This window comes from Acinonyx jubatus, chromosome A1 (assembly GCF_027475565.1).
Source record: "Acinonyx jubatus isolate Ajub_Pintada_27869175 chromosome A1, VMU_Ajub_asm_v1.0, whole genome shotgun sequence".
In the NCBI taxonomy this organism is placed as follows: Eukaryota; Metazoa; Chordata; class Mammalia; order Carnivora; family Felidae; genus Acinonyx; species Acinonyx jubatus.
Window position 1 is genome coordinate 103,155,417 of NC_069380.1, and position 9,467 is coordinate 103,164,883.

The window sequence follows — 9,467 nt, forward strand, 5'->3', positions numbered from 1 at the left end:
TGTCACGGGTCTGACTCTCACCCAACCTTTGCAGCCTGAGTGGCTCCACCTCTCACATGGGTCTTTCCCCACATTTCCAGCCCACTGTGCGTCCTCTATTCTGGAGCTTGCTTTGGGGGGCAACTCATCTGGCTTCGAGGCAAAGCCCTGAGTTTCTTGAGTGGTCTTTTTATAAACCTTGTTCGGTCTCTTCAATCTGACTGAAGACCCTTTATATCTAAAATCTCTATGTATTGTGCCTGGGTGGCTCAGTCGGTCTGTCCCACTTTGGCTCAGGTCATGATCCCGCGGTTTTGAGCCCCGTGTGGGGCTCCGTGCTGACAGCTCGGAGCCTGGAGCTGGCTTCAGGTTCGGTGTCTCCCTCTGGCTCTCTGCCCCTCCCCCACTCGCCCTCTGTCTCTCTTTCAAAAATAAACGTTAAAAAATTTGACATCTCTTTGTATTTACTGCTTTTCTTTAATTTGAGAAATACGTGTTAAGATACATCTGGAGTTCTTTCCCCATGCATGCCATTTGTCAGTCCCGTGTGGCACCTGAAGTTTAAATCCACATGGCTCTTCCTCCCTCTGAGGAGTAAATCTGAATAGGAAAGATAAATAAGATACGTTTATTTGACAAATGTTTTTTTGAGCTTGCCTGAGGGTGCGTGCAGGGATCCAAAGGCGAATTAGATAAGCTTTTGGCACTCAGGGACTTACAGTGTGGTGAGAATTGTTACTTTGGGCTCATAGTAGCGCTCATTCACTGAACTTAACTGAGCGATCCCTAGGAGATGTTTGAAATTCTCATTTAGATCAGGGGAAGTGTGGTCTTATAGGACATCCTCAGGAAAAGGTAAACCTAAGAATTATTTTAATGTCTTCTCTTATGAACAATTCCTTGAAGGATAAAAAAAACAACACTAATTAATTGGTGGAAGGGGGTAGGAGTCAATAAAAGGATGTTTTAGTTACATACAGATTGGAACTCTAATCCAAATGAACACATCTAGGAGCACATGGGTGTCTCAGTTACTTAAGTGTCTGACTCTTGATTTTAACTCAGGTCATGATCTTAGGGTTGTGAGATCAAGAAGAAGTCATGAAAATAAAATATTAGGAAAGAACACATCATTTAATGTGTTCATCACTCTACTATGGAATATTAGCAAGGCTTGCCTTTAACCATAATATGTGGTTATAGTATTAAAGTCAAAGTGTGGGTGGCACTGGGCTGCCCCCTTCTCTCCAAGAACTTCCCACCGAGCCCACGAGGGTGGTTTCTTGATTCTTCTAAGTCTTGTTTCTGTTTTTTGGTGCTATCTTATCATCAAGGCTGACTGGTCCAGAGCTGAATCCTGAGGGAAGAAGGGACAGTCAGTTTCTCTTTGATCTAGAACCATTTGAGGCAGCAAGCACTTTATGCAGAAAATCTCTGCCTGTGTTTGTGCTCAGCGAGGTTCCCAGAGATGCTCTGTCTCTGCCCTCTCAAAGCCTGGTGTCCCTCTTTCCCTGCATTTAGCAGATGCTCCTGGGTTCTCCCACAAGTGCCTCCACCCTTTGGTTTTTTTGCTTAAACTCTCTCTGTCTTCTCCCCCCCCAACCCCCCCCCCCCCGGCCTTTTTTTTTTGGTCACTTGCAACCAGAGGAAACTCAATTTAACATAAAACAACACACATGTCTAATGCGATGTTAGTTTAGTGCTAACGTGGAATTTATGGTTTATGGTAAAATGAAGATCACAGAGTCATGTTCTGCCTAATTCTGTCCTTTCTGGAGTACAAAAACTCTAAATAGCCACAACCAAAGTGTTTAGAATTACTCGAAGGTGAAGTTGAAGCAGTGTGTTAGAAAATGATTTAAGGAATTTGTAAGAAAATGTGGGACCTGTTAAATACTAAACTTTTTTTTTTTTTTTTTTTGGTAAAGAATGTCTGTCTGTCTGTTAGACTTCCTTCCTTTTAGAAGCCCAGCATCACACGGGACACTATTTTGAACCGTCCCTGCAAGTTACCATTCAGTTTCTTCTAACCCAATAAGAGCCTTCTTTTTGATTAAGCACCAGATATGAATGTTATGCTGACCCACTCAGGATGTAAAAGTCCTAAGTCATTAGATGGCAGTGAGGTTTTAAAAACATTTGAACAGCAGGAAATAGAGCAGAACTCTCACCAACACATGCAGACTACAGTAGCAGCCACAAAGTATGTGGTATCCTGTTCTGCCACTTTCGTTGGGCTGAATGATGTTGTCTCACAGACCCACTTGTCTCTGGAAGAACTTAATAGGTGCAAATTGTTTAGTATGGAGGAGGGCAGCGTAATTATCCCCAGGGACTCTACAACGTCTCAAGTACAGATGAAAGCGACAATCTCGGTTTGGTCTAACACTCAGGGTGTTTCCCATCAAACTAAAATCTTAGTAAGCGCCTCTGGTTTCTTCTTCATGATTTCTCTCATGAAAAGAAACTGAACGGTTCTCTCCTTCCCTTTCTTTTGGAAACAGCAGTATCTCGCTGTACCTGAAAATCTCCATTCAGATTTGTCTGATCTCTTTTGTGCCCCTAAAGAAATGGCCTAAAAGTGGGGGCAGTGTTGGTTAAGTTAGATGTGAGTGTTTTCTTTCCTTTTTTTTTTTTTTGAGAATGAGAGAGAGAAAGATGAGAGGGGAGGGGCAGAAAGAGAGGGAGATCTACACAGGGTTCAATCCCACGACCCTGGGATCATGACTGGAGCTGAAATCAAGAGGTGGACACTTAACTGACTGAGCCACCCAGGCGCCCTGGCTTCTGGTCTTGCATGTGTGTATCTGTATAGAAACGTGCATGTGTATTTTGATATCATCGTACCTTATCACATCCAAAAATTATGCTATCTACAGTCTTTCTAAATACGTAGATGGGAAACCATAATTAACCATGTCTAAATTATGTACATATAATTATAACTGTTGGAGTCACTGTTTTAGTATTCTTTCTTTGAAGTCCCATTTCTTTTTCTCACACTAATGTCCTAAGTCCCCATGACATATATTGGACATCATACATCTAATGAAAGAACCAAGGTGGAAAGATGGTGGAAATGCTGTTCTGGAAATCCAGAGAACCACTCAGTATGCCCGTGATGACCCCTGAGTAGACAAACACTTCATTATTAGGAAGGGGATTATGTCCGTCCCTCCTTATCCTCAGCCTGCGGTTCTGTCAGAAACTACGAAATGTAAGCCAAGCATACTAGATTAGCTTTCTGCCTGGTTAATATATTATCTTCATTTCTAGAGAAGCATGTAAGCAAATGTGTCTCCCTCTTCCGGAACTTAATATATATGGATATCCTGAAAATTCTCATTCCGGACTGCAGCAAACATTTACATTTCATATGAATAAATGAAGATGTCATCTCTTGAGCTATTTATCTCCTTATCATCCCCATAAACCAGGATTTTTCAAAAGGGTTTTGTAAAAAATAAACTCTTGGGGATCTTTTCCTTCTTTCCATTATTTAGGAATGGAAAAGGTACCTACCTTACTCTGTCAGCCTCAACCCACAGACTGTGAAAACACATCAGTCACTTAATTTACACTTCTAAAGGAAAACAACACACACACACACACACACAACCTAACAAAGCAAACTCTATGGTTCTCAGATCATCGTACTTTTCTAAATAAAGTTTACGGGTTTGTATCTCAACTGCTATACTGAAATCCCTAAAACCCCAAGGTGACAAAGCAAAAGAAAGGGACCTGTGCTCTTGGAATCTGCAGCATTCATGGGGGAGCCCGGTCGTGACTCTGCAGGGAACACTTCCACGTTCCCCAAGGAGCAAAGTTAACTTCTTGAGCAGCCCTTATTTCTGCCCCTTCTTCTTGAAGTATGTCCCACGAAGGCATAGGAAGAGATTGTGGTTTGCAGTCAAGCAGGCCTGGATTCCGCTTGTTCCTCAGAACCTTGCCCGTGAGGCCTTGACCAGTTCTGTCCGCATATGCTTCTTCCTTAGATGGATATAGCTCCCAGGATGGTGGCAGAATGGTCAGCAATCGTGACTGTTCCTGGTGGAACAGAGATTACCAAAGTGACATCCTGAGAAATTTAACAGTGACTCTCCCTCATTCCACACAATCCTGAGACTTGAGTCATTTTTTCAGAAGATAGTAGCAGTGGGGAGGGCATCCTACCCCAGCATTCCTCATCTGTGTTGTGACACAGAGAAATGCCTTGTGATGTGAATGGGTATTCTGTCTCGGGGAGGCTGGAGGGCCTCAGGCTGCCCAAGGGCAGGGCCTATTTTTCTTATCTTTTCACTCTGGTGTCCGCCGTATCAATATTCTCATTTCCATGCCAGGTGTGGCTGTGGTTGTGGGCCTGTAGGAAATGCTACACACAGCTCTTAGACTAGGGTAGACAGCAGTCTGGAGAGCAGTAGACAGTACTTATTCACGACGAATATCTGTAACCCCTGTGATTCAACAAATCCTTCTCAGGTCCATAAGGGGGTACGTATGAGGGCAATCTCCATGGCAGGTGCGATACAGGTGCCCACCCTGGGGGTGGGTGCTAGGCGTGGGAGGTGTCCACCCTGAAATCCAACGTAACAGCTTAGATGTAGACACAGCAAGACCGTGCTCAGGGAATAAAGGAAGAAAGCAAATGAGATCTACAACATGATGTCACTTACACAAACTGGACATTCGGGAGTACAAAATAACTATACATTTTATAATAACACAGGAGACAAAATAGTACACATTAAACACTCAGAACTATTGTCTGTGGGAAGTGGGAATAGGAGGGGAGAATGAAGGAAAAAGGAAGGGATGGATGAATGGATGGATGGATGGATAGGGAGATAGATTGGTAGATGGATGAATGAATGAAGGAGATAGATAGATAGATAGATGGATGAATGAAGGAGATAGATAGATAGATGGATGAATGAAGGAGATAGATAGATAGATGGATGAATGAATGAATGAATGAATGAATGAGTTGGGGCCCTGCGCAGAGGAATTGGGGATATGATTGCCTTAGCCCTTTGCTTTTGTATTCCTAAATAAAAAATAATTATCATTTTCTATGTGTGTGACTTTTTTTTTTTAATGTTTATTTTTTTTTGAGAGAGAGACAGAGACAGAACATGAGTGGGAAAGGAGCAGAGAAAGAGGCAGGCACAGAATCAGAGGCAGGCTCCAAGCTCTGAGCTGTCAGCACAGACCCCTACACGGGGCTCAAACTCATGAATGGCCAGATCATGACCTCAGCCGAAGTCACATGCTTAACTGACTAAGCCACCCAGGCACCCCTATCATTTTCTATGTGTGTAACTTTTGAAAACTTGGGAAGCAACTGTTCTGGGCAGTGCAAACATTTCCTTAGAAGCCCCCAAAAGTAGCAATTAATAGGAATTTAACAAAAGCTAGATGTGAAACTTGGAGAGAAAAAATGTGCACATAACCTGTTTTTCCCATTATAATTACAGAAGGATGATTTGTAAAGACAGGCCATTACACTGAATTAACATGCAAAGTCACTAAATATATTATATGAATAGTTTTAAAGAAATGCAAATGGTGTTGAAAGAAGATCATTAGGTAACCTAGGGGGTGTAAACTTGGAGGATTCACACCACTTCCTGAGAATTGTAGGGAATAGTAGGGGCAGTATTTTCCCTTAGCCCTGTTCTGCTTGCCTTACCCCTGCCAAAAATGAGAGCCTGTTAGACCCTTCTGATTTCCACCCCCCACCCCCACCCCACCCCGTTCCCTGCCTGGTCAAAAGTATCTGGGAACTGTGTCTACAATGATTTTGAAACCAGTTTGGTTTGTCTTGAAGGTGGCTCTCCACCTGGGCGCTAGGGAAGGAGGGGTTGGGTAGGATTCAGAGAAACGCTGATGAGTGGGAAGGACTTTGCAGGTGTAGGGAGCAGCGTGATTGAGGGCATGGAGGTAGGAATGGGGAGGACCAACACAGGAGCCTGTCTAGACATGGAGAAACTGTGCCCTGATCCCTGCACAGCTGCGAGGTTCGCCAGGCCCAGGTCTCCCATTGCAGCTCAGACCCTACAGCTACAGGTGATCCCATGAGGGGAGCTGTCTTGTGCTGGGTGAGCCTGGAGCCAGTAGCTGCTCAATGAAATCTCATAGATTAAAATAAAAAGCCCATCACTGCCAAGTGTGGTTTTCATTTCCACTGGATACTTCTTAACTTCCCTCTGGCTGTGCTGCCCATCTCTAGGTGAGAGTCTGTCTCTGCCAGGTTCTACTTATTTGTTCCCTTCTGGTTCTTTCTTTCTTTCTAAGATTTTATTTTTAAGTAATTTCCACACCCAGTGTGGGGTTCGAGCTCACAACCCCGAGATCAAAAGTTGCACACTCTACCGACTGAGCCAGCCAGCTAGGCGCCCCTGTTCCCTTCCATTTCTTTTCAAAAATGAATCTCTGATGTGTTTCAAAAATTTTTTAAACTTTATTTATTTTTGATAGAGAGAGACACAGAGCATGAGCAGGGGAGGGGCAGAGAGAGAGAGAGACACAGAATGTGAAGCAGGCTCCAGGCTCTGAGCTGTCAGCGCAGAGTCCCACACGGGGCTCGAACTCATAAAGTGCCAAGATCCGTGACCTGAGCCCAAGTCGGCCGCTCAACCAACTGAGCCACCCAGGTGCGCCCCTGTGGTGTGTTTCAAACCTGGGGACGTTTGTGTTTCTGTGGTCTCTAATATACCCGTCTAATGTGCTGCGAAAGGAAGTGACTATTTGTCAGACAGGAGGAGCAATTTCTCAGTTCCCAAAAGATTGTGATGGATAGCACCAAATGCCAATGGTTTAAATAAAAATCCTAAATACTTTGAATAATTTTCATCAGTTTTGTTGAGATATAACTCACGTACCATACAATTCACCCATCTAAAGTGTGTAATTCCAGTGGTTTTTAGTGTATGTCATTTTTAATATTTTTAAATTGTGGTAAAAATATATATGGCAAACCTTGGCATTCTTTTCTATTTTTTATTAAAATTCCAGTTAAAAACATACAGTGTACTGTTAGTTTCGGGTGTGGAATTTAGTGGTTCATCCCTTAAATATAATACCCAGTGCTCATCACAAGTACCCTCCTTAATTCCCATCCTCTTTTTCATCTATCCCCCCACCCTCCTCTGGTAACCATCAGTTTGTTTAAAGTTAAGAGCGTGTTTCTTGGTTTGCCTCTCTGTCTTTCTTTTCCCTTTGCTCGTTTGTTTTGTTTTGTTTTGTTTTTTTAATTTCACATCTGAGCGAGATCAGTGATGTTTGTCTCTCTCTGACCGACTTACTTTTCTTAGCGTAATATTCTCTAGCTCCATCCGTTGTCATTGCAAATGGCAAGACTTCATACGTTTTGATGGCTGAGTCGTATTCTATTGTACATGTATACCACAACTTCTTTACCCATTCATCAGTCGATGGACATTTGGGCTCTTTCCAGTGTTTGGCTATGGTTAATAATGCTGCTGTAAACATCAAGGTGCATGTACCCTTTCGAATTAGTACTTTTGTATCCTTTGAGTAAATACTTACTAGTGCAGTTGCTGGATCGGAGAGTAGTTTTGTTTTTAACTTTTTAAGGAACTTCCATGCTTACAAACCTTGGCATTTTAAGGATACAATTCAAAGGCATTAGTTACATTCGTGATGTTATTGCAATCCTCACCTCAATCTATTTCCAAACTCTTTCATCGCCCTCAAACATGAGAATATCACTGTACTATAGTTAGGCATAGATGGAAAGAGTTTTGTTGGTGAAAGAGGGTGTTGGACATCATCATCCTCTGCTGGTGGATCTCCGTGGCGGGTATCCTGACCACCCCCTGCTGTCTGTTTGCACCTGGGTGGGGAGCCTCAGCTTGGTGGTTCAGTCCCATTGTTACCTCAGGCTCCTCACTGCTTTGCTCATCTCCAAGCCTGAAGGTTGGTCAGCTGGAGAGTTTTGTTTTCAATTTCGGAGATCGCAGGGACTGAGGAAATGTTACCAGGCATGTAGGCCAGAGGACTTCAGACATAAGCCTTGCATTTTGCACGTGTTTCTGCAACCATGTCCTTCAACTCCATTCCCCACTCCTATGTCCACCTCCCCCAGGCGGACCATTTTCATGTGTTTAGTATACTCTATTTTGTTTTATGTATTTTTGTTTTATGTAATTGTAAAATGCCTACAGTTATTTTGTACTCCTGCATTTTTAACGGTGTAAGTTAGATATCTAAGTCTGGACCTAGATAAAGGGATAAGGTTTCCCTTCGTTGTTTCTAGATTATCACTGAAACTGGCCTTTTCCCCACATATCCTCCCGGACACACCTCCTTGACTTACATGAAGGAAAAATATACACGTGTCTCTTTACTAATACTCTGACCTTCAACTGGATGTCTTTTGTGCGCAGTATGTAGCTTCTAAGAGAAACTGTATTCCCTGGTTCCTGTCTTTTTAATTCTAAGTCACTATTCCAGAGGTTCTGTGTCTCTTTAGGGTTCCTAGTTGTAAGCACAGAGGCTGATTCTGACGGCAGAAAATGAAGGTACTGAAGACGTACCAATCGCTCACAGAATCGTGGGACGGCTAGGGGTCAAAAGAAGCTACATGCCAAGGGCCCCGGAACATGTCTGGGAAGGTCATTATTGCTGCCAAGAAAGAGTTGATGTTGTAGCTGCCATCCCCCACCAACACTGTGTATAAGCTGATGCTCTGTCCCAGCTGCCTTCCGAAATTGGGTAGAGCTACTAGAACAAATCTGCCACATTTCTGTTGCTTTGGGTCAAATTCTGGGCCAGCGCATCTGCTTGGCCAAACCTAGGCCTGCAAAAGAAATGGCTGGCTGGCTTTTTTAGCATCTATCGAGTGGGAGGCAGACCCTGTGTCTTGCTGAGACTCCAGTGGTGAGGAGTTCTCCAAACATAAGAAGACAGTTCAGTGGGTGAGTGGGAAAAAAGTTACAGGTGTTCCCTACCGGCAGGAAACCTCTGGCGTTCTGTACGGGTCTGAGTCACAGCTTAATTTTATCCAATTTCGAAGAATAATGTAGACTGGAGTTTGTCGGTCTCCCTTTCCTCCTGTTCTGAAAATGAAAAGATATCCTCGGGCACTTTCTTTTAGAAAGTTTGTTTATTGAGGCAGAAATTCTGACTGCAAAACTTCACAGTATTTTTTTTTTTCAAATTTACACTGTTGTGGTTGGAATATATCTATGTATTTCATAGGTGCAAGTGTTTTTCATAGTAAGCTTAACTGAAGCTTCTCTCCAAGATTCTAATCATCTTTTTATTCTGAGCTAATATTTACAGCTTTGTAATTCTTTTTTTTTTTTTTTTTTTTTTTTTTTTTTACTTATTTTGAGAGAGAGAGAGGGAACACGTGTGCATGGGCAAGCGGGGGAGGGGCAGAGAGCGAGGGAGAGAAAGAGAGAGAGAAATCCCAAGCAGGCTCTGCACCAACAGTGTGGGGCTCGAACTCACAGACCACG

At 43.1% G+C, this 9,467-nt stretch overlaps 1 long non-coding RNA gene across 2 annotated transcripts; it reads right to left on the minus strand.

Annotated features, from left to right (window-relative positions):
- Nucleotides 1-446: 446 nt before the first annotated feature.
- LOC113604571 (uncharacterized) lies at nt 447-7,843 on the minus strand. 2 transcript variants are annotated; one of them, XR_008297411.1, is made up of 3 exons: nt 7,531-7,843; nt 3,724-4,602; nt 447-579 (listed from the first exon to the last, which is right to left on the minus strand). It is a non-coding gene; the product is annotated as an uncharacterized LOC113604571 (long non-coding RNA). The 2 variants fall into 2 exon arrangements; XR_003426550.2 differs by lacking the exon at nt 447-579 and adding an exon at nt 879-1,336.
- Between the last annotated feature and the right edge of the window lie 1,624 nt (nt 7,844-9,467).